Source organism: Euprymna scolopes, chromosome 13 (assembly GCF_053919585.1).
Source record: "Euprymna scolopes isolate OS-2025 chromosome 13, ASM5391958v1, whole genome shotgun sequence".
Classification (NCBI taxonomy): domain Eukaryota; kingdom Metazoa; phylum Mollusca; class Cephalopoda; order Sepiida; family Sepiolidae; genus Euprymna; species Euprymna scolopes.
Genome location: NC_136494.1, coordinates 146,754,179 through 146,780,370, shown reverse-complemented (window position 1 = coordinate 146,780,370; position 26,192 = coordinate 146,754,179). Strand labels below are relative to the sequence as shown.

At 37.7% G+C, this 26,192-nt stretch overlaps 1 long non-coding RNA gene across 1 annotated transcript in view; it reads left to right on the top strand.

The window, feature by feature from the left end:
- Window positions 1-3,114: 3,114 nt before the first annotated feature.
- LOC145292231 (uncharacterized) overlaps window positions 3,115-26,192 on the top strand; it is a 36,896-nt gene continuing 13,818 nt past the window's right edge. Inside the window, exon 1 of the long non-coding RNA XR_013869578.1 lies at window positions 3,115-3,432. This is a non-coding gene — a long non-coding RNA (uncharacterized LOC145292231). The remainder of the gene's footprint in view (window positions 3,433-26,192) is intronic.

Sequence of the window (26,192 nt, the reverse complement as noted above, 5' to 3'; positions counted from 1 at the left end):
CCACCATATGTCTGGATGCAAGATCCTTCTAGCCGATCGTCATTACACTGCCTGCCACAACAAAGTATGTAGATACTTACATTGGAAGATCTGTGGAGAGATGCAACTAGATAGGTCGTCGAACATCTGGGAACATGAACCACCACTGATAACATAAAATGGAAAAGTGACAGTGTTCTATGATAAAGGCATACAGGCGGGCAGATACATAAAAGACAAGGCCAACAAACCAGATATAATAATATGGAACAAGCCTGAAAGGATTGCACTCATTATCGACGTCACAGTTCCAAACGACTTTGGCCTTAATAGACCAGAACGGGAAAAGATAACAAAATATCAGGACCTAAAAAATGATCTAAAAACAACATGGTCTCTGAAAGAAATAAACATTATACCAGTTGTGAGAGGAGCAACTGACCTAATAAAAAAGAATCTTCATAAATACTTAGAAGCAATCCCTGAAAAAACAAGCTATAAGGAAATACAGATAGCAGCCATAAAGGGAACAGTGTCTATTCTTAAAAGAGCTCTCGGATATAAATTTAAACTATAATAGAATTAAGTGTTAGCCCCAGGAAGGAGCCCCTTGATCTCTTCAAACTAACAAAAGTAAAATAAAAAAAAGAAAGGGGATTGAAATATGCGAAGGGGTTATGAGGAAATGGAGGAGGATGGAGCGGGCCACTGAGATTGTCAACCTGAAGTTGGCTTATCTCCAGATCTATGTAGATGAAAAACTCTGGCAACATCAATTGGTCCGGTACAAGGAGAAGATGTATTGCCTGACGAGGTTTGGCCTTGGGCTGAGCTCAGCCCCCAAAATTATGACTGCCGTGCTGAAGACGGTACTGAGTGAAGACTGTACAGTGGACAAGGCCACTTGCTCGTACATTGACAACATTCTCATGGAGGAAGCAGAGGTGACAGAGTAGAAAGTGAGAGGCCATGTCGAGACGTATGGGTTGACTTCAAAACTGGCAGAGTCCCTGGATGGATCTTCTCGGTCTGCGGGAGACTGGTGGGACACTATCCAATCGCTGGCTGGCTCAGGATAGTGTGCAGCTTTATTAAATGACAAACGAGCACTGATAGCTGGGAGGGCCGCATGACGAAGGAGGTCACAAACATGCAACAAGAAATCATTGCGAGAGTGACGAAAGAAGACCCAGTGAAAGGGAAATGGTATGTCAGCGACAGAAACGCGGGGGTGATTTGGTGCAATGCCAGCAGTCTGGTATTGGGAATCATATTAGAGATGGGATGTGTAACTGTGGAAGATGCGGCGTGGCTAAAAAAGGAAAACGACTATTACCATATCAACATAGCTGAACTAGAGGCTGCTATGAAAGGAATCAATCTAACCCTGAAGTGGGGATTGAAAATAATTGAAATCAAATCTGATTCGGCAATGGTAGTTTCATGGATCAGGTCGGCAGTAACTAGTGATAAAAGAGTTAGGACCAGAGGTGCTTTAGAAATGCTGATCAAGCGCAGGCTCGGAGCACTCAAAGATTTGATAGCGGAATTCCAGTTGAGGGTATCTGTACTGCTGGTCCCATCGGAAAAAACAAGGCAGATTCAAGGCTTGCAAGAGGGAAAGGAGGTTTCGTTGGTATGCTGTGCAGGGGAGGAAGTAAAAGAGTTACATGAAATGTACCACTTTGCTCGAGAACAGATGTTATTCCTGGCAAGAGAGGTTTACTCGGAAACCACCAAGGAGGAGGTCAAGGAGGTAGTGGAGCAATCGATAGACCCCAGACCATCCAGACACGAAGCAGAAGAGTTGCACATTGCAGAGGACTAGAAGCTATTGGCCATTGATGTGACTCATTATCGGCATAAGCTGTATCTGTCGATGGTCGACTGTGGACCAGAGAAGTTTGCCATCTGGAGAGAAATCAGGGCAGAATCTCCATGGGCAATTGGAGGGGTCATCGAAGAAATATTTTTGGAGAGAGGGCCGGTTGAGGAACTGTTAATGGACAATGGCCCCACTTTCTGATCAGAAGCCTTTAAAGAGGTGTGTGATAAGTGGGGAGTAAGGCAATTTTTTTAGGGAAGCATATCGGCTGAGTGGCAATGGGATAGTGGAGAGGAATCATCGCACCTTCAAGGCTACTGCGGAAAAAAGTAATATTTCGCCCATGGAGGTGGTATTTTGGTACAACATCTCACCGAAAACCAGACAAGATGACACAACCGTGCCTCATAGAGCCATCTTCGCATATAAGTGGCAGCATTCGTGTAACAAAACGGTAGGAATTGAGGGTAAAGAAGCTACCATTAAAGTGGGTGAAGAGGTGTGGGTGACGCCCTAATGCAAAATGTACCACTCGCTAGGGGAGAGGTGTCGGAACGGGAACGCAGTCGCAGAACAACTCTGCCCGTGTGCAGTGAAGGCAGTGAAGAGGAGGGAGTCGAGATCCACCAAGAAGCTAATGATGCACCCCAATTTGACTTAGCCCCACATTGCGGTTCTTTACAACTGGACGAGAATGTCTGTAGTGAATCTGAAAACTTTAACCCCCCCCCCAAAAAAAAAGTTGTATTGATCTCAGAGATCGGGAGGGGGGGCGTGTGGGGTATAAGCGAAAGGGAGAAAAAAAAGTATCGTTTAAGGCTAGGTTATGGTTAGAAACAAAAACAAAACAAACAAAAATAAGTAATATACGACGTACCGGGCGTATCTGCATCGCTCTTTGGGAAAAAGAAAAGAGTCGTGAACATTTTCTCTTGAAAAGTATTTCGTGTTGCTGACGTTCAGATTGTGCGCTGTCTGTGCGGTGTGACATTGGTGGTGAGGCCAGGTGTGGTCGATTGGAAAAGAAGAGGGCAGAAATCTGCTGTTGTCGAGCGAGTGACTCACTCCTTCCCAAACCTCAGCATCGAATCCTGATCGTAACAATTAGACAAATATTGTATAATTTGCTATTAAACCTGTTATTATTTTTTTTTTTAATTTTTGGTCTTTGCTCCTTTAATTGAAAAAAAATTAGGGCTTGAATTACATTTTTCAAGTAGTTATAAGCTTGTAATAATAGGAGGTCGAATTATTCAATTTTTTTAACGCATTCTTAAGATCGGTTTCTGACACACCTAGTGCTTACTGCTTGGGCAAGTTTGTCGCACATTTGCTGATGGGGAAATTGCTTGTCTCAGTCAATTCGGTTAACACGCCTTGACAGGCCCTGCCATATTTTGCTCTGTCCCAATTAAAATATTGCGATAAATAAAATAATAGTTTTATGCTTAATATTGACCGAAAATATCCACTGTTTCGCAATAGTGCAATTAGTTGGGCTTTAATTTTCTGCGAACCTACCTTTTTAGGCCGCCGCCATATTAATTTAGCTTTCCACCCGTCAAACTCGTCTCGCTGAATACATCATATAATCTTTTCTTTCTTGAAAGCAGTTTATCAAACAAATTGTAAGTATTATTTGAATTTATTTATTTTTATTTTGTTAAGGTTTCTTTGATTATGATTCTGTTTCTTTTTGGTGTAGAAATAAGTTAACGTCCCAAGATTGCACGTAAAGGAAGGCCGGCAATCTTGAATTTTCAGTCGGGTTGGGTGTTATATATATATATATATATATATATATATATATATATATATATATATATATGAGAGAGAGAGAAGGGGGGGATCGACTTGTTTTTAAATTTAGTACGAAGACGAGAGCAATGGGTCGAAGCAAGAGAGAAAAAACAAATAATAGACTCGGGAACAATTGCAAACATTTATAATAACTTTTATTGATCATTGATCATTATCCCCCCCCCCACTATTACTTAAAACATCATACAAAAATTAACATATTAACAGAATTTAAATGAAAATTTCAGTTCTATAAAACTGAAACAAAGCCTGTTTGTTCTGCAAACGTTTATTGTCCACTGCAATGATCAAGATCTACAAACGATAGAGACGCAATAGTTAACCAAGAACAGTAAACAAGGTAATAAGTCCTTATAACTCCCTCCAATATTTGTGTGAGTACGAGTGTGAGTAGTCGGTCGAACATTTATAAAGATTGATACAAAAAATGTCAATGAGGTGAACGCTAGTGAAACACATACAATGCCGATAAAAAGAAAGTCCGCACTTGTAATTTCTTCAAAAACTGCAAATTTAAACTAAATTTAATGTAACTGTTTAAACAACCTATACCTCATTTGATTCGCCTTTTATTCCTCTATAATTTCACCTGTTCATATTTGACTTTTAATTGAAATATTCTAGTGTTCACGTCAATTTAAAAAAATATCTTTAAATTGAGGAGGCAAAAAGAAAGTCCGCAGCAACAAATTCGCTTAAAACCAGCTTAAATTATCAATTTAAAATATCCACCAACAGGCAACAAAGAATCTCTAATCGTAATTGTTGTTGTTCCAGGTTATACAACGTAACATTTAGTCCATATGCTACGACTTTCTCTTAGTGGTCGTCAGGAGCTCATTAATCTGGTTTATCCAATCGAGAAATTTGTTGCATATTGAAATGTGAGGAGAAAACGGTACGAAAGACTGTGCAAAAGCACCAAAACACAGGCAGTGTTCATGATGCCCCTAAATCTGGTCGTACTAGGAAGACAATGCTATCAAAATCCGCAGCCTAAGAAACAGATTCAAAACGGCTCCCCAGATCCAACAACACTGCAATCTTGTTAAAAAGTGCTCTTTTTCTAATCTCAAGAACAGATTAAAGGAATTTAATTTGCGAGGATATGTTGCAAGATGCAAGCCAATGATTTCTGTAAAGAACAGAAAGCGCCGTCTGGACTTCGTCAGATGCAATAAAGATCATGGCTCTTCATATTGGTAAAAAGTGCTTTTTAGCGATGAAAACAAATTCAATAGGCTAGGCAGTGATGGTAGGCAGTACGTTCGTCAGAGGAAAGGCGAAGAATTTAATCCTAGGTGCTAAGTTTCAACGCTGCAAGGTGGTGGAAGTTCAGTTTTGGTGTGGGGCATTATTAGTACCAATGGCCCAGGGCCTATACGAGGGTTGTGCAATAAGTAATGCCCCTGACCCACTTCCCATAGCAGTAGAGCAACAAAACTTGGCACAGTTATTAGTCTTTCTCTAAAGAGGAACCACCCAGAGTTATGCATTTCTCCCATCGTTTGATGCAGCTCTGGAGACCGTTTTTGTAGAACACCCCAGTTTAGTCCTCCAACCACGACGTGACTTCAGAAATCAAGGCTGCATCATCTAGGAAACGCTTTCCTTTCAAAAACAACTTCATGGCTGGGAAGAGGTGAAAGTCAAGAGAGTAGGGAGGATTTCATAACCACATGCCCATGCTTCTGATCTAGCGACATGCAAGTTGTGGACTGGAGCATTATCCTGCAGGAGGAGGGTACCTTTGCTGATCTTGCCCCGCCTCTTGATTTTGATAGCTTCCCTTAATTTCCTCAAAAGTAAAGCATAATAGGCTCCTGTAATTGTGGTACCCTTTGCTAGGAAATCTGTCATCACTACTCCGTCCTGGTCCCAGAAGACTGTGAACATTACCTTGCCAGCGGAGGGCTGCATCCTTGCCTTGTTAGGAGGTAGTGAGTCCAAGTGCTTCCACTGCATTGACTGGCCTTTGGTCTCTGGATCATAGTGATGGACCCAGGTTTTATCCTGTGTAATCAGTCTTTTGAAAAACTTGGACTCATCTTCTTGGTACATCCCCAAATTCATCCTTGAGCACTCAACACGTTCTAGCTTCTGGAATGGTATGAGCAACCTGGGAATCCATCTGGCAAACACCTTATGCATATGCAAATGGTCATAAATAATAGTTTCCACAGACCTTGTACTAATCTTGACATCTTGGGCAATTTGGCGAAAAGTAATGCGCCGATCTTCCAAAATGTCAGCCTCAACTTGACAGGTAGATGCCTCATCAATGGCAGAAGGGGGGTGATCAGGTCTGGGATCTGTTTCCACAGACTTCTGACCATGTTTGAATTCACGATGCCAGCGTTTTACAAGGTTATATGATGGGGCATTATCACCATAAGTTTCTTTCATTTCATCAAAAGTCTCCTGTGGTGTGCGTCCTTTACAAAAACCGGATCATTGCTCGGCATTCAACAGGCTCTATTTCACACCTGAGTCAGTTCAAACACCTGTAAAACAGAAATCACAATTAGTTCAGAGCTGTAATTTGCCACATAACCTGAGGAGATATAAATCATTGCACATGCAAAATTTCAGCTAGATCAGACAAATGGAAGTGGGGCAGGGGCATTACTTATTGCACACCCTTCATAGTTTGCTTGCAAGGTCAAATTGATTCGACAAAGTACATTAATATGTTTACTGAGCATTTTCTACCCTACTTTGGTCGGAATTAGGATGAAAATCCCATCTTCATGTAGGATAATGCTCCCATTTGCACAGTTGGCAATGTCAAGAGGTTCCTGGAAGAGCATGATATTCCATGTTTGGATTGGCCTGCACAATCTCCAGACCTCAAACCTATCAAAAATGTATGGCATTACATCAAACAACAGCTATGCAATGATAAAATTTTAAATTTGGAAGCACTTTGGACAAAAATTAAAGAAAAGTGGGAGGCCCTTTCCCCGGAGTATTGCTGCAGTCTAATTCAAGGAATTCCAAAAAGATTGTAGGCTGTCAAATTGCTGAAGGACTATGCTACTAAATAATGACTAGTTAATTGTGTTCCTGTTGTATTTGTGTTGCATTAATGTCCTAAAGTTACATTTAAATAACAATTTTCCATTGTGCGGACTTTCTTTTGCCTCCTCAATTTGAAGTTTATTTTTTTAAATTGACGTGAACACTAGACTATTTCAATTAAAAGTCAAATATGAACTGGTAAAATTATAGAAGAATAGAAGGCCAATCAAATGAGATATAGTCTGTTTAAACAGTTACATTAAATTTAGTTTAAATTTTCAGTTTTTGAAAAAATTACAAGTGCGGATTTTCTTTTTGACACCTGTGTAAATTGGAACACCGAATCAAGTGTTGTGTGAGGTCTCAATCATCATTATGTAATCTTCTTCTTCAGGGATTTCTTAGGGAGACTCGATCTACTTAGAATATGTAACACAAAAGGAGTGGAGAAAGCCATCACTGGTCTTAGTTGTATGGGCTCAGCTTGGTGATACAATGGGTTCATCAACAGTTGATTTTCTCTGGTCAGATGGAGGGATTCCCAGTACTGATGAGTTACTTGGAAGGGTGTCTGGTTCCTTCAATGAGATCACTGGCTGGGTGGATGAGTTGAGATTGATAAGAGTCTTGTGTTCTGTTAGTTGTGGTGCTGGCATTGACAGGTGATTCAGAATATGTTTCAATGTTGAGGCAGTAATTTGATGATCGAATTTAATGTCAACATCGACTGTCAGCTTTTGGGTTGACAGCTACACAAGGATATACTTGCTTAGAAACTTCCCATTGCAAAATGTCACTCTTCTTGACCTGTCGGTCTTTACCATGTTTTGATTGAATTGGCGGATTTTGATAAAAATTTGACTAACTTGAATTTAAGAGTATTAAGTGACATATCAGCAACTGCAGTCATATCTTTTTTATATCGTCATTTGTGGTGTTGTATATCCACAGGCCAGGCATTGGGGAAGCTGGGTATTGAAATGCACCATAATCAGATGTAATTGATGCCATATCATCAGTAATACTACTTTCACGGGCTTGCATGTTTGATGACGTGATAGACAGTCACTGGCACAATGCTTTACTCTAGGGATGTGGACCATTCTGAACCATGTTTTCTTTTTGAGTTTTTGTAGATGTGTATTTGAGATGTCCTCAAGTGAACTATCAAAGAATATCTTCAGTGATAGTTTGTCATCAACTGGATGATTAGGTCTGAGCCACCTAGGATAAAGTATCTAGCTTTGTCTAGGACATTAGCAACAGTGAGGGCTTCATCTTCTATTGGTGTACTTTGAGGCTCTGCTGCATGAGTGAATCAACTGTTTACCAGTGCAATCTTCCAAACAGAGCAAAAGCAGAAGGTTTTGCTTTTAGTCAGTCACAGTGCTTCTGAAAAGAAAAAAAAAAAATCGATGCCAGATTTCAACCAATCAGTCGCTAATAATGTTGGTTTGTCATATCTAAAATGCATATGCTGTGTTCAGTTTCAATGGCAATTGTTGCCTTGGATTCCTGAAAGAAATCCTGCAGGTTTTTATTCCAGTGTGTAGAGAATAGGAACGACCATTAAGACGGGACACAAAAGAGTGACACCGTCGTCTGATGAGTAGTATACATAGAGCACGCACGCACGCACCGGTGGAAAAACTACGACTACGACGATAGTCGACTCGGAAACTTTACATGGCGCTACGAACAGGATCCTGATAACTACCACCCACAGGATACGAGGAATCACAGACGAACCCCTAGATATCAAGGGGGTAGTCCTGACTCAGATTAAGCTCGGTCAGAAGGAAACGCGACAAGTGGTCTACGTTTCAGAAAACACGTCAGGATTCTACTTGTAAGAATCGGCCCTCAAAGACCTAGGAGTAATCAATCGCGACTTCCCGCATCGAGTATCAAAGGCCGATTTATCGGCTTCAGAAAGTGGGACAGCACCGTGTGGATGTCCGAAAAGAGAATCCGTCCCAGACAAGCCAGCGAGGATCCCGTTTACCCCCACTGAAGATAATAGGGAACGGTTAGAGAAGTGGTTACGTGAACACTTTAAGTCCAGCGCATTCAACACCTGCCCCCATCAACCGTTACAAGTCATGGTAGGGAGGCCGCTGGATATAACTTTTACCCCGGGGGCGAAACCATCGGCCATACACACACCCATTCCAGTCCCTCATCACTGGAAGAAAAGGGTAAAGGATGATTTGGATCGAGATGTTGCGTTGGGTATTATCGAACCGGTACCAGCAGGCACACCTACGATCTGGTGTTCGAGGATGGTAGTCGCTCCAAAGAAAGACGGTTCACCAAGAAGGACGGTAGACCTACAAAAATTGAATGCAGCAACGATGAGAGAGAGGGCGATGGCGAAAAGGCACGTACTTAACAAAGAACAGTACGACATACACAGCCGCCCCCTCCAACAGCTCCGAGTCGGCGAGTCTGTGCAGGTGCAGAATCAGGAGGGACCAAATCCACGACGATGGGCGAAAACTGGGAGAGTCGTCGAGACAATGGGTAACAGGCAGTACAGGATACGGTTGGATGGTAGCGGCAGGATCACATTACGCAATCGCCGTTTCCTCAGGAAAATCAAACCGGTCATGGATACGCCGGAGTATCCACCCACTCAACAACCCCATCAACCACCTCCCCAAACACCAAGAAGGGAGGACAGCAAACCACCGTGCAACATGCATGAGATGATGGAGGTGGAAGAAGCTGATTGTGACACATCAGAAACAGATATGGAGGTGGACCAAGATCCGATCAACCACAAGCCAATGCAGACGAGTCCGGTCCCACAACGCAGCATGAGGGTAACACGAGCACCAAGGCCACTTTCCCCTGAAATGCAAGGACCAACTCACTACTACACGGAATTCTCCAGTCACATGACCACAAAACGACGGTAGTGTGGTCACATGGTGGGGGGAGGGCATGTAGAGAATAGGAACGACCATTAAGACGGGACACACAAAAGAGTGACACTGTCGTCTGATGAGTAGTATAAATAGAGCATGCACGCACGCACCGGTGGAAAAACTACGACTACGACGATAGTCGACTCGGAAACTTTACACAGTGGAATTGGATGCCAGGTCTTCATTGCTAGCTTTAATTTATGAAAACATGTCAAATTAGGGTCAATCCAGATTGTCACATTTGCAACTAACATTAACTTGGAGTCAATTGTATGTGGAAATGAAAGCATGTCTTCATCATCATCATCATCAAGCAATCTAATTGCCTCTTCAGTTGTATTCAAAAGATTACATGTATTCATTTGTTTCATTTTACTCTCATATTTTAATTTGAGTAACAATATTTCTTTATGACATAATGAAATGAAAGTATGAAATCTTTTATTGAAAATGTAATATTTAACGCAATACAAGCTCTACCCACTCCCACCATATGCTTAAAATAACTTTCTTTTCATGTTACTGTTGTCCTCATCTCTTTGTTATAGGGAGATTGTTTATATTTTGATAGCAAATTAAAACATTGCTAGAAATTTTATATTCAAAGTATTAACATTAAATCATTTCTCTCCGATAGGTTCATAAGAGTAGTGGTTGATGGGCAAAAATCAGAAGCCCACAGGATTAATGCTGGAGTCCCTCAGGGGTCCATCCTGGGCTCAACTCTCTTCCTGATCTATATTAATGATCTTCCAAATCACATCCTTACATCATTCATAGACATCTCTGCTAATGACACTACTATTTATGGTAGCACATCTAAGACCGTTAACAACCAAGTTCTCTCTGATTCTCTCTCCTCTGATCTTGAGCAAGTGGTACAATGGGGGAAGAGGTGGCTGGTCACTTTTAATGCATCCAAAACCAAGTTTCTATCTTTACATCATCAACGCTCTGATCCCCATCTGGCATCAATTGAAATGGATGGCTCTTGTCTTGGGGAGGCTCCATATTTTGACAAGCTTCTGGGTTTAACCTTTACTCCTGATCTTAACTGGAACACGTACATCAAGTCTGTTGCTAAGGACACTGGGAAAATGGTGGGATCCTTCTACCACTCCAGAAGATATCTCACTACTGATGCAATTCTCTATTTGTATTATATACTGGGTGGTATGGTGGTGACGTCTATTTTATTAGCACCAAGCCTGTATTTTAACTATCCGAGATTTTTTAATATCTCGATAGATATAGAGATAGTCCGTTTGACATTTATGCATATATGTTTGTTGTAAGTCGTCTAGTGAATTAAATGACCGCTGTTCATTTATCAATGAATAACGAGACGCTTTGTTATAAAACAACTTTGTTTATTTAATAAACATTCATATACACATAATCGGCGGTAGAGGTGGTGGTGGAGATAGTGTAGGTGGAGAGGGTGTGGTTGTGACCATGACAGGCAGTTGAGCATCGTCTGTCCTCTCCTTTCTGCTGTCACTCTCTGACTGACTCGTTCTTTTGTTTATCATTTGACTTTTATGAATTTTCGACCTCGTAATCCATTAACCAATTTACGTCATTGACTCACATTCTGACCCTTGGTCTTACTTGCGGCCGAATTACGTCATCTTATTCCCGGGTTTCATTTTTGTCAGTCAGGGTTTAAGTTCATTCGAACTTTGCTCCATTCAACGGTCTGACCCATAAACCGACTTGCGTCATAGGATCAGGTCATCCAATTCCAGGTTCTATTTTTGATGGCCCAGATTTCGAGTTCATTTGCACCTCTCCTCTCTCTATAACATTTGTATAAAAGCCAAGTACGTCCAAGGATGGAGTATTGCTGCCACATCTGGGCAGGAGCTGCTAAAAACAGCCTATCCTGCCTTGACAGAGTACAAAATAGACTTTGTAGCTTAGTGGGGGATGCCTTTTTCTCTTCCCTGCAGCCTCTCTCCTACAGAAGAGACGTTGCGAGCCTGTTTTTGTTTTATCGTTATTTCCATGGCAAGTGCCAATCTCTCGTCCCTCCCTCGCTAATCTTTCACGAGAAACACCCGTCTGGCTGAAGCTACTGTCAATAATTTTCCCCACTCTTTATCTGTGCCTAAATCCAAACGTAGATTCCATGAGCAGAGCTTCTTTCTCAGAAGTGCACAATTGTGGAACTCTCTTCCATTTGCCTGTTTTCCACCTGACTACAACTTGGATGTCTTCAAGTCCAACATAAACAAATTCCTGACAAACCGCCCTCTTAAGTAAGACACTCTATCAAATCTCCAATACTAAGGATTTTTAATTTTCCCCACTCTTTATCTGTGCCTAAATCCAAATTTAGATTCCATGAGCAGAGCTTTTTTTTTTTACATAGGCATCACCACTTATCAAGCCCAAGAGGCCACTCGAGGATAAGGGTTAAAGAGTGTACAGTAGAAATTGGACAATATAGTAATCATTAGTAATGGAAATTTGGTAAATTTGTTAACAAGTGGGATGGCTCATCAAGAACGTGTTTACGTTAGACTTGAAGATAACCATATTGTAGTCAGCTGGAAAGCAGGAAAACGGAAGACAATTCCACAGGCGTGCAGTTTTAAGAAAGAAGCTTTGTTCATGGAATCTGCATCTAATTCTTTCTCAGAAGTGCATGATTGTGGAACTCTCTTCCGTTTGCCTGTTTTCCATCTGACTACAACTTGGATGTCTTTAAGTCCAACATAAACAAATTCCTGACAAACCGTCCCCTTAAGTAAGACACTCTATCAAATCTCCAATACTAATGATTACTACAATACTATCTCATTGATTACTGTACACGCAATAACCCTTATCCCTGAGTGGCCTCCGGGCCTTGATAAGTGGTGACCTCCATGTAAAAAAAACAAAAAACTTGTGCTAAGTTTGAAGGCAAAATTTCAAGACTTCAGACTAGGATAAAAGTGTAGATAAATCTGTTCTGTCCACAGTGAGAGGAGGAATAATTCTTTTTGACTGAGTGAATTTTTATTAGCTGGATATCTCCTACATAAAAACCATCCATGTATCTAACTTTTCCCTTGTGTAGAAGCAAGTAAATACAAATGATTACATTACATGGACTGGATCTTTTGTTTCTATAAAGAAAGCACCCCGTCTCTCGTCTAATTAGATATATCACTTATATTGATTTATATTTAAGGCCTTCAAACATCAGCAACTATGCAGAATTGAATGGAAAACTGATGTTTGTAGATCTTCAGCATTCTAAAACCAAAGTTGCTAAAAAAAATTGGTGAATGCTGAGTGTTTTGATGCATTGATAGTATTGAAAATGGTGTACAGGAGAGCAATTTTTGTTTTATCAGGCTAGTTTCTTGTTCAAGATGATCCTGTTGCAATCAACTTCTATATATTGAAGATGAGTATGAAGATAAACTAATAAGAGGAAAAGCATGTGTACACCTAACAGCTGCATATTATACTGTGTATTACAAGACAGTCGTGAAGACTACTGAAAGCAGTCCAAATGACGAAGAACACAACAGTTGTCAAGGTTATCTAATCAATTCTCACAAGCTGCAAGGTTTTCATTGAAACAGGTGGAACGTAGAAATAGCATCATAGAAACATGGACTGATATGGACCAGTGCTTGTAACTACCTTTTTCAATAAATATACCAATGACTAACCTGAGTTTTATTAAATTTGTAGATCGTTGTAACATGAATGACAATGAACTCAATGCTAATCCAGGAAAGACACAAGTATGCCCATTTTATGTCACCAACTGTGAGCTGAAGTTAGACCTAGATTGTGCCATACCAAATTAACCAACCCAGTACTAATGATTAGAGTCAGTGCAAAACTAAGACCAACCTTACTGCTAGTGATCTACACATTGGTTGGCATGGTACTTCCCCCATATCAGAACGGATATGTATTTGAGAATCCTAATAAACAAGAAACCATCAAGACACTCCCCAGTTCATGACCACCCTGAGTCTTAAACTTGCATGGTCACAGATCTATGTCAGTGATAGATGAAATGACAAAAATGACTACTTAAACAAAACTAATCAAGAAAACAGAGAACATGTTCCACATAAAATAGATCTCTCAAGTAATTACCCTGAACAGAGAAACAGTGAAGGTTAGAAGGACAGATATCAGCCTTCACAGGTGGAGACTAGCAAGAATAAGTATCTGCTCTTGTTGGAATCCTAGACAAGCAATTTGAGACATCCTCAGTGATTGCAGTTATGGAGTAACTTATCATGACTAAGAGTTTATTGACTGTAACCTTTATGATGAACAATGGATCAAATATTAACAAGATATAATATAATCATGATCTGCTTACAGTTATATTCTTCAGTGACATAAAATTAAATTTTACACTTTCTAAATTGATCAACGTTTTAAATTATTGAAGAAGTCATAGCAGTAAAAATGTTTAATAAGTTTGGATCTGATACTAATGTTAAAACTGATCCATTTTTTCCAATCCACTCTACTCTCAAACTGAAACTGTCAAATGAAATATCATCCCAAACAAAAATAATGATTAAATCAAACACCCCCAGAAAAAAAGCAATTCGCCTTCCTTCTTGAGGTTCACATTCACAAATATCCATGGGCTGAGAAGTAATCTAAGTTATGTAAAATCTTTTATTGTAAACTACTTGAATATCCTTACATTAACTGAAATTAACCTCCAATTTTCAACTCACCCCCAATCTGCTTTAATTTCACTTTCTGTGGTAAGGACTCTAACACATATATGTGAAGACTTGGAATCTAAATCTGTAACACTCTTCCCTATACTAGAGAGCATAATCTAGAATCATATAATCAAGTTACTTCAGACTAGCCTATGTTAGTTACTTATATTTCCTCTACCATTCTTTCTCCACTCCAGACTGTACCATCAACCATGTTTCTAACAGTACAGATGCAATACTTTCCTTAGATACTAACGTCCAAGTACATGTATTTGTTTATTTTAATTTCTATCACAATAATTGCCTCGGTTTCTTGAGTTACACAGATGCAGCTGGTAGCATCACACAATTTTTCTATAACTTACATTCCCAATCTGCCTCCTAGCAAATCTCATTCCTTCCTAGTTGAGGAGCTGTTACTCCAGATGACAAGTTACTACAAAAAGCTGATTGGAAACCATCAGAGATATCCCAGGGACTAATATATTTTCTCTTCCTGCTGAACAATGTACAAAGGAGTCATCTGAATGTTGCAAAGCTGAAACAAAAATGTAGTAGGCAAAACAAACAAAAAAAAAATACAACTAAAAACAGACGGGACAAAAAACTCGCTTCTCGCAGACACGTGGGTCGTAACAAGCACAATCTACTCGCCAGAATCACCTACACACAATCTGCAGAACGCTCCCTCTCCTTTCCAGTGTCCTGCCTTTGTAGCGGCCGGCAACAGCATATTTGCATAATCGCGCAAGAGCAGACATGATTCAACGATAATTACATTAGGTAAACGCTAATAAAAGCCCATGGATGCCATCTCGGAACTCTCTCTTTTGCTTAGCCCAAAACAGACGTATCCGAGGTAAGCTCTCTATTTCTCATTTTGGTTACTGCTAATTCTGCTACAAAAGCAGACATTGAAGCACATGTTCTCAGATGGAAGTACTAAGACAAACCCTACTATCCCCAATGATTAACTAAAATGTCTGCAACTGCCATTGTGTAAAGGTAGCATGCATTTTGTTGATTCATCTGCCATAAGTCAAGTAAAAATAGGTAAAATTTATTGATGCTATAAACTATTGTAAAAGTGAAGTAGCCACAGCCAAGAAAAGTCATATTGAAATAACTTGAAATGCATTGAGTCATAGAAATTAGGAACTCATAATTTCTGGAAAATTTATAATAGTATATTGAATAGGAAGCAGTCAACAATTCCTCCACTATTCAACAACTGAGAAATTAACCTGTTGACTTGATAGTTTGATTCCAACTCCACCTTGAATTTAGCAAACCACACCTTTCCAAATTTCCCTTTATAGATAAAATTAACATTCGTAGATCTGAAAACCATGTCTTATCATGTTCATAATATTATAGAAACCTTCACAGATCTCATCTCTGCTATACTAATTAAGAAATGTTTTGCTGAGCCAGCACCTGTCCTTTCCAAACTCCATGCCATTCCCAAGTTGTGTTTCTCTGATAGCTGGAAAATTACTTCCATTGTACTAGTATTCAAGAATTCTGGAAAGAACTGACCCACTAAACTATTTCCCCAACAGTATCCTCTCCTTCTTTGCTAAAATATTTGAGCCATTAATCAATTAAGCACAAGTACATCACCTTGTAAATACTAAGTTTCCTTCTGACCAACAGTTTGGATTTATGCAAGCCCATTCTACTGCAGATACAACTGGATAAGGTTGAGGAAGTTATGAGGATAGCCTTTGATATATGCAAAGTCCTTGACAAGATCTGGCATAAAGGTTTCCCATGAAAGTTAAATCATATAATATTTCTATTGTCACTGATACATGATAAATGACATGCCTACTAAAATAATGTCAAAGATGGATATATTTTCTGATGACACCATGCTTATAATAGACATCAGAAAAAACAAATGCACATATCCAAGGCAATGGCATAAACCTCTTAAAACAACCTTTAGTCTAGTGGAATGAGGCTATAAAGGAATGGTAACATATAATGCTACTAAACTAAGCTTCTTTTGGTTAACTATAAAAAAAATTTTTTTCAAAAATCAATTGCCATGACAAACAACATTGTACTTGAAAGTACATTGTTCAGACTCTTTGGTGTAAAATTCATAGGCAACATGACTTGAAACAAATACATTGATGATATTGCCAAACCTGCTGCAAGGAAGGTGAGATCCTTCTACCATACTAGAAAATTACTCATACTTGAAAGTATCCTATATCTCTATAAAACCACCATTCACCCATGCATGGAGTATTGTTACCACATCTTGGCTGTTGCATCTTCCACTACTCTTACCTCTTTCGGTCCAAAAACGAATCTTAAATTTAATAGGTCTCACATTATAGGCCAATCTCCAACGTCTATCCCATCACCACAATGTTGAACTCCTGTGACTGTTTTATGAATACTTTAATGAAATGTACTGTGATAAACTCATAACTCTTGTGCCTCCTTGACCTATATACGCTTGAATAATGCTAAAGCAAAAAATCCTACCTCTACTCTGTTTAGGTCTCTATATGCTGGAAAGATTTCTTTAATAGTTTCTTCCCTTGGACGGCTAGACTTTGGAATTTCCATTTCTGACACTACTCATATGCTAAAGTTTAAATGTAATGTGGACAGCCAGCTTACTGATACACTCTCCACAATCCACTAATAGATAAGATCCCAAGTATTTGCCTCTTAGGACCAATGACAATATGTCTTGTTTGGAGTGCCTTGACAGAGTACAAAATAGACTTTGTGGCTTAGTGGGGGATGCCTGCAACCTCTCTCCCACAGAAGAGACATTGTGAGCCTATCCTTGTTTTATCGTTATTTCCATGGCAGGTGCTCGTCTGAACTCCAATCTCTGGTCCCCCCTCGCCAATCTTTCATGAAAAAAACCCGTCTAGTTGAATCCACTGTGAAAAATTTCCCCCACTCTATATCTGTGCCTAAATCAAAACGTGGATTCCATGAACAAAGCTTCTTTCTTAGAACTGCATGGCTGTGGAACTCTGTTCCGTCTGCCTGCTTCCTACTGGACTACAACTTGGATGTGTTCAAGTCCAATGTTAACAAATTCCTAATGAACCGCTCCCTTAAGTAAACACTTCATCAAATCTCCACACTAACGTAATGTACTTGCAATAACCCTTATCCCTGAGTGGCTTCCGGGCCTTGATAAGTGGTGATCACTGTAAAAAAAAAAGTGAAAATGAGTAAAAGAAAATGTACAAGTTAGCCTCTAAATTTTAAGAATGTCACTTTTTCAATTTTTTCGTTTATTTAGATGTAAAATAACCATTATATTTACTAATCAAAATAATGTGATGACAATATAATTATAAAGTCCAAAGCTAATCAAGACGCCAGAAAACATGTTTCTTCATGGAATAGATCGCCAAAGCATGCACTAGCTTTACCTTTAACTGTGCAACAGAGAAGGTTGGAAGGACAATTACCAATCTCCACAAGTGGAAACTAACAACAACAAAGAACTGGCCTTGTGGAAATGCCAAATAATCAATGGGCCACATCATGTAACTACAGTTATGAAATAACTAAGAACTGATGGCCTGTAATCTTGATGCTCACTGATGGATCTAGTATTGACATAAGAAACAATAATGATATTCTCACAGTTATATTGTTAAGTAACATTAAATAAAATTCTACTATTGATCAACATTTATTGAAACCATTTATTGAAACCATATATTCAAAAAGTCATAGATGTGGAAACATCAAGTAGCGTTAAATCTGAAATCTAATGGTCAATTTATTGTTTAAATTGTAGGTCAAATTATTTCTAATTTATTCATTTATTGGAATATGAACTAAGCATAAGATTTATTAATAAAAATATTCAATTCAGTATATAAAGAAAATTCCACAAAAACCTGTCTAAGCTCTTCATTTCCTTATATTTTTGTAAATTATATTCTTATATTTTTATAAATTATACTTTTTTCTGATTGCAAAACAATAATTTATGAAGTCTTAAAAACATTTTGGCATAATTTTTTTTGTGAAGTATTAACTTGCTTTCTTTTGATTGTCAGATAAACTTCAAAATACATAAAATATATAATCTTTAACTTGCATCACCTGCTCAATTTTTGTATTTTTGACAATTACTTTTTTTTTTACATAAGTCTGTGGGTTTACTTCAGTATAGGATAAATAATCTAATATTGAATTCAAATCATTTGATTTTTTATTATATTATTTTATGTTCATATTCATATTTTAATTCTAGTAAAAGTGCATGAGATTTAATTTTTAATGTTAAAAAATATTTAAAAAATAGAAGTTTATAAATACATGCTTAACAATGAAAAATCAAAATTCATCATGTCTTATTATTATGTGAAAGCAAAATTGATTTATGTTTACAAAGTTATTTCAAAAAGCCTCAACAGTAACTTTGTGACTTTAAGAAAAACACACAGCTTTGATATTGAAATATTTTTGAATAACAGGTAATTATCCGAATTTGTAAAACTGTTTAGTGTTTATCATTTATTTAATGATTATTGTAATTGTATAAGTTTATTATATATGTTTAATTTATACTTCTCTAAAGTGAATTAATTTGAACAAATTAATACAGTTAGTGATGTTTTTAAAAATAAAAAGCTTTAAGCATAAAAGGTTGAATTATATTTTTTAAAATGTAATTGAGATTAGTATTAACAACAATAGGAAAAGATAAGTGGACTAGAAAATATTTAAAGATTTTTGACATTGATTTTAATTTAAAACAGCATTTCATTTTAAATTAAATAAACAATGACCTAATGTACCTACTTAAAATAGCATGCCTTTTTAAAGTTTTAAAATGAGATAGTAAATATACTTCTTAAATAATTGCTACATCTAAATACAGAATTATATATAAATCGGAAAAGTCTGACGAGTTGCACAACAAAGATAACTATACACAAGTTGTATCAAGAAATCTGACGAGTTACACAGCAAAGTTCACTCTACACAGGTTGTATCAAGATATCTGACGAGGCGCACAACGACATTCACTATACACAGGTTGGACGCTTCTACTCACTCCCCCTAGTGACCTGCATTTATGGTGCCCAGGAACACCTCATAATCACGTGTGAGACGTGATTTTTCGAGAACAGTTTAAGACCATGGACATTAAAAGACCACAGTCGCCATCTTGAATCTTTTCATTTTTTCCTTCTCAGCCCGCACAATAGACAGACTTTGTTCCGAACATGTTTTGCGGTAAGCCTTCTCTATTCTTCCCCCCCCCCAATCTCATGATCACAGCAATGGCACGGGGGTGGTGGTGGCCTCCGCCGAGTGCTTCTTTGAAGTCGGGGGGAACACCACATGCCTAATCTTCGCTTGATCTCTCATCCGTGGTTTGTAGGTAAAAAAAAAAACTACGTCCGTTAGGAGGCTACTGATGTCTGAGTCACTTTCGAATAAAGTTAGTGTGAATCAGAGCGATGCTTCACTGATCTCCAACTCTGATTTGCTTGTGTCGTCCAGGGGTGCTTGCAACTGTGTTGACAGCTGTAGGTTCCTAACGTGACAGGGCATGCTTGTGACTCACACTGCCTGTGTGCTGATAACCTCAGTTATACATGATGTACCTTGTTATACATTTGCCATGCACGTTTTTAATCCAGACGACATCCCCTTTCTTCCACCTATCTCCAGTTGTTTCCAGTTCAGTCAACGGGTTGGTCTCTATGCCTTTTACCCTGACATGAGACCTGTAAATGCATCAACCAGCACCATGTAGGATGAGATATCATCCTTCAGGGTCACGTTATACAGGTAGACCGCTTCAGACACTGTGCAGTTCGTTCTGGCTGTGATGGTCTTGACAGTCCTGTGGTTCTGCTCAATGACCCCATTTCCGCTTGATATGTGGGCACATTAGAACTGTAGGCATACTCCCCAGCTATGAGCAAACTTTTTGAATTGCCCACTGGTGAATGTGGTGCCATTGTCGGTTAGTATCTCTGTTGGAAGGTCTCGTTCAAGGAAAACACTTTAACTGACGGATGATGTATTTAGTGCAGTGGCCGCCATATTACAAACCTGGATCGACCGCAGTCAATGAGAGTCAGGAAATCCGCATAATTGTGGCGACCACAACCGTCTCCAGTGGTCCCTCACCCCCAGCTCCCCTTTCTCCCAGCAAACAGGTGCTGGGTCGATGGATTGGCAAGCCACACAGCTTTTGACTACTCTCCTGACGTCTGCCTTCAACACTCCTGTATCAACCAACTTAGCAAAATATAAGGTCCGTTTGATCCCAGGATGCCTGCTTTGCTGGTGGACTTCCTTGATTCGATTGGATCAAACAGGCAGAATGGTGAACAGTCGCAGCATAGTCAATTTCCATATGATTGCCAAGTTTATCCCCTTGATGATGGATTCAAGCTCTGCTGGGAGTTCTTTTCTTGTTGTAGCCAGCAAGCATCCTCCACCACACCCCTATCATGGAATAGTGACATGCCAGTAGCAAGCGAGCTTGCGTCAAACCACACACTGAGGTCTCCGCTGTTGACACATTCTGCTCCATGCTGGGTCTTCCTTGCGCGCCCTGGTAAGGACCTCTCCAAGCATTGTGTTGAGAGGGGCATCATGAACTTCAACATCCCACCCAGCGGTAACATCAAACGGTCTCTGCTTGATGAATGCCACTACAACACAAAACCAGCAGCCCACAGGAAAGTGTCCCACTAACTCTCCACACAGAGAAAATATGCTTCACCATGTAGCAATGAGGGGCATGTCCAGGACCTTGTTTCCAACATAGGACGTCATTCTCTTTCCAAACCTGAAGACCAAGCGCTTGTGCACCATCTTGTAGTCTTTCCGGTTCCTTGCTAAGGAGGCCAAAGTTGCAGAGATGCTCCTTCATATGCGCCGCAGCCATAATTCCTTCATCTATGTACACATCAATATATACAGATGTTGCCTGCTGTACATGCTCATTCTTAGCCAGAACAGCATCAACAATCATCTGCATAATCGATGACACTACATTAGATCCAAACCCCATGCGTGTTAGACAATACCTTTTCCTCTTTATAAGTATGGTTTTGTAGGGCCACAGTGATTGGTGCATGCGCACTTAAAGATATGCCTTGCGAAGATCTAACACAGATACATTAGATCCCATTTGCTGCCATTCTCTCAATTTCTTAATGCATACATCCACGCAAGCTGCAAAAGGGTCCATGTGTTTATTCAGTTCCCAATAGTCGAGTACTGGCCTCACCTGCTTGTTTTGCTCGATAACCGTCATTTGCAGGATCAGGCACTTTGGGCGGACCCAATTCCTTCTCAGGATAAGGAACTAGCCACCTGTTATCAATCCAAGTCTGCATATTCTGCACGGGCTCCGAGGGGAATTTTATATTCTGGCACTGTATTGTACAACTTTTCTGGTGACTGCTCATTCGACCATTTCCAGGATACCATCCAGGACTTTGTGCACTGGTGGAATCTGAAAAAGAGACAACATAAAATTGACTGAGCTTTTATAGCAAACCTGAATCACATGCTTACAGATCATGTGATGGGGGGAATGGATAAAAACGGTGTGAGAAGTGGAAGAGGGAAGAGAGGAAGGAAATGAAATCTACAGGCATTTTTGATCAACTGCTACCAGGAAGCAACTGTTACAGGAATTAATTTATTTTGCGGGAGGAAAGGAAAAATCAGAACTGAAGTTATTTCAACAAGCTATTTCGGCTATTTTTAACTTATTTCCAGCTGACTTGCTAACAGCTCCAGTTTGATGTGAAACTGATATCCGAATTTGACAGGTTGTTATATAAAAGGGTCAAGTTGACATACAACCTCTCTGAAGTAAAGAGGATACACATGATGATTCCCTTGAGATTGGCTGGAGGCACCTTGAGTGTATATCCACAACTTAGTGCTGCCGAGAAGACTGATTTGACGGCCTTTAAAAATACACTGCATGAGGCATTTGCCATGGATCCATGTACAGCTTATGAGAAATTTGCATAAATGAGATTCATGCACAGAGCAGACATCCAGGTATCAAGAAAACCCTGTATTTTGTGAGGCACGTGAACCCAGCAGTGACAAGGGCAGATGTCAGGAAGATCATCACGTACTGTGAGGCATGCCAGTCTATTGATCCTGTACCAGAGCAATGGAAGAAAGGGCAACTTGAAGTTAAGGACATATGGCAATGGGTGGTGATGGATATTACCCATTACAGTGTTAAACCCTTTTTAACTTATTGATTGCAAACCTATGCCTTTTGCTGTGAGATGACAAATGACCAGGCAGGACGTGGCAAGTATTGTTTGCCAATTATCATCCATCTTTTCTGAGCGAGGTGTGCTCAAAAAAGATCTTGATGGACAACGATGCTGCAGTAATCTGAAGAATCCAAATCATACAAAAATAAAAGGAGTTATAAACTTGGAAACTAAAATTAAATTTGATGTTTTAAAAAAATCAATGCATAAAAATCTTTAAAAATTTAGAATAAAAACTAAAATTAATAAAAAAAAGAATAACTTGAAAGTAAAACTAAAATAGGTGGTAATTTAGAAAGTAATAAAATAAAAATTATCAAACGAATTAAAAAGAAAAAGTAATAAGAAATCAGATAATTTAAACATATAAGAATAGAATTATTTGTTAAAAATATAGGAAATATTTTAAAACGTTTGTAGGATGTAGAAAAGAAATATCAAAGATAAAAATACAAGACAAGTAATAAAGAATATTTTTGAATTATCTTGTTTAAAAACAATGGCAATTAATGATAAAATAATATTCCAACTGCTCATTTAAAAACCATATAAACTTACTTTCCTCTTAAAAGTAAAATACAAAACTAAATTACTATAGGTAGAACGATTTTATGTGCTTGTAAGAAAATGAACATATATTTACCTTGTAACATGTGAGGTAATGTAGAATAGTTTTGAATTTAAAAATATATTCTCTATCTGATGATGAAAATTTTACTTAGTTAATATCTTTTTAATAATTTCATTTAATAAGAAAGGTAATAGCATATTCGAATTTTAGCCTTGGAGTATTTACGTAATCACTACTTAGTATGAATTTGCAACATAACTAATGAAAATCAGTGTTTCAAACATATTAAAAATTTAATAGATTTTTATAGTATTTTTCCCATTTTTACTTTTACTTTAAATCATCCCAAATGAGGAAAAACGCTACTGAGACGTAAAGTTCTATTGTGAATTAGGAACCATATTTATAGGCACATTATAAATGGAGAATTGATTAGTAAGATGTGTGTCCACATTACATATAAATTTATGTGTATTCATGTAATCAATCAGAAACGAAATTCAGAATGTTATCATTTCAAAAAAAGAAGCTATTAACATAGAAACCTCATGTCAGAATGGGTGCCATTTTGATTATTTGTTTCGTAATGGATATTTACATTCAGAGTTAGGCACCAATGGACATGTTCATCAGAGCACATTCTATTGAAATACTTGTAAAATAATCACAACTTTGCATCGATGGGCCAGGGCTGGCACTTGATAGACAGTGTGCAGCCTCTTAAATTAGAATCTTTTTTCATGACACTGTCAAAGATGAGATTAGTAATTGATGCACCAGCCCAGATGTTATAACAATACTACATAAATGTGTGAATGGTGGCTTTCTAGAAAAGCACATGCAAGAAGTTTTCTCTTTTTATTTGTGGTCCTATTCTACTACAAACTGGAATTGGTTTTATAAGGATTCAGCCACTTTCTTGGATATGTTTACATTCATTTTGCCCACACATTTAGAGTAAAGTATTATGTAATTAATAAGTATATTCATCTCAGACACAGTTAAATCAGGGAGTTCGTTTATGAAAATCCGAAAGAATAAGGTCCAATGATCAACTTCTGTGGCTTATCTGCAATTTTCTTATGTTGTTTATATGTACATTCAGTGAAGTCACTATAAATTTTTTTTATCTAAAAATAATCTAATTATATTAAACATCCATTTACTGTACAAAGTAATTTTCATGAAAAGACTTTCATGCCAGACATTGTTAAAAGTTTTATATATATATCAAATGCTACAACTGTAGTTGCATCTGCCTTATTAAATGAATGGTATAAGCATTCATAGATAGCTAGTGTGATATTTGCAGTAGAACAGGCTTGTCAGCCAGAAAGAATTTTAGCATTAACAAGGTGGTGAACTATCACTATAAGAGTTAGGGAAAACTTATGGGGGCTATAATTACGCAGTGCTATTTTTTCTGTAGAATCTTTGCAGATTGATTACACATAGACAATTATTCAGATATCAGAAAAACAAAATTCAGGAGGGCATTTATTATAGAGTTTAGAGAGACCATCTACTGATGATAATTATGTTAGTAGTCATCAACAAAGGATTTAACATTGCATAACTATGTTTAGTTTAAGTTTATAGGAAGAAAATATCTAATTGAAATTATTTTTTCACCCACACTTACCATCTAAAATTTCTAATTTCAGAATATATATCTTATGTTTTTGAAAATACTTGATGATAATGTCAAAGACATTTTATTTTTACTTAGAGATGTAAATTTATTACATCTCAACTGTTTTTTTCCAGGATATAAAATTATTAAATCTCTAGTGTTTACAGCATGACACACTAATCATTGAATCTACAGTTTTTGTTTCAGGATATATTACCATTTAATTTCTAGTGTTTATTCCCTGAAATAATATCATTATATCTTCAATTTTTATGCTAGGATATAAAATAATAATATCAATTATTTATTCTATAATATGAAATAACAAAATCTGTATGTTTTATTCCATGAAATAAAATGAATAAATCTCCCATGCTTATTTCATTATATAGAATAATTAGATCTTTCGATTGTATCATTTGGGTTGATTTGTTTCTTCAAATAACATTTTATTCCTTCTTTTGTTTAAGTGAAATTTAATTTTCAAAGAAATAATCTCATTCAGTACAGTTAAATATATATAATAATTAAATATTTTCTGACATATATGAAAAAGATGAAGGGTTTCCTTTGGTTATGTTTGTATTGATACAGTTTACAATTCATTCTGAAACTGACTTTTGTCAGCATCTTCAGACAGTTTACATAAATAGATAGATGTTGATGCAATGAACGAATCAGACTATAGCAGATAACAATTTTCAGTTGTGAATCATGTAAGGCTTAAATTTTATTAACACAATTGTGTAAAGTGATAATGAATGTCAGCGTTAAAGCACAAACGAAATAAGAGAATAAAAAAATGTAGAAACTGTTTTTCTTTTTCAGTCTACCCTTACACTTAAATCTTTATCTTAAGGAAAATGTAAAAACCCTTATTTTTATTTTAATCCTAAACTAACTACTATCTATATCCTAACCTAGTTTTACTCTTACACTAAACTAACCCTTACTCAACCAGTCTGATTCAAAAGCTGTTCCAGTACAAAAAGAAAACAATCTATTATAACGACAAAAAATAAATTAAAAACCCTTAACTTTATAGTGAAAAACAAACTTTTTGCATAAAATCGTAACATTTTTTAACTACATTTTCTTCATAAAAATATTTTTTCTTAAAATTTTTCATACAGTGAGTGTTTTTATTTATTTTAAATAATTCATTATTTTTCCCATTTAATAGTGTCACTTTGTATAATTTTCAGGTTCAGAATATTTCCATTCAGCATTTCCAAGCTGTTTGCATAACTCAGAATCATGGGCTACACACTGTACAAGTACCATTATGTTTTATGGCATATAATCCATTTATGGATAATTTTTGTAATTAAAATATATTTTTTAATTTCTTAGAATCTTCAAACATTGATAGATTAATTTTATGAACCAAGACCAATGGGAATGTTTTTCAGATTTAGTACATGCATTGTAAA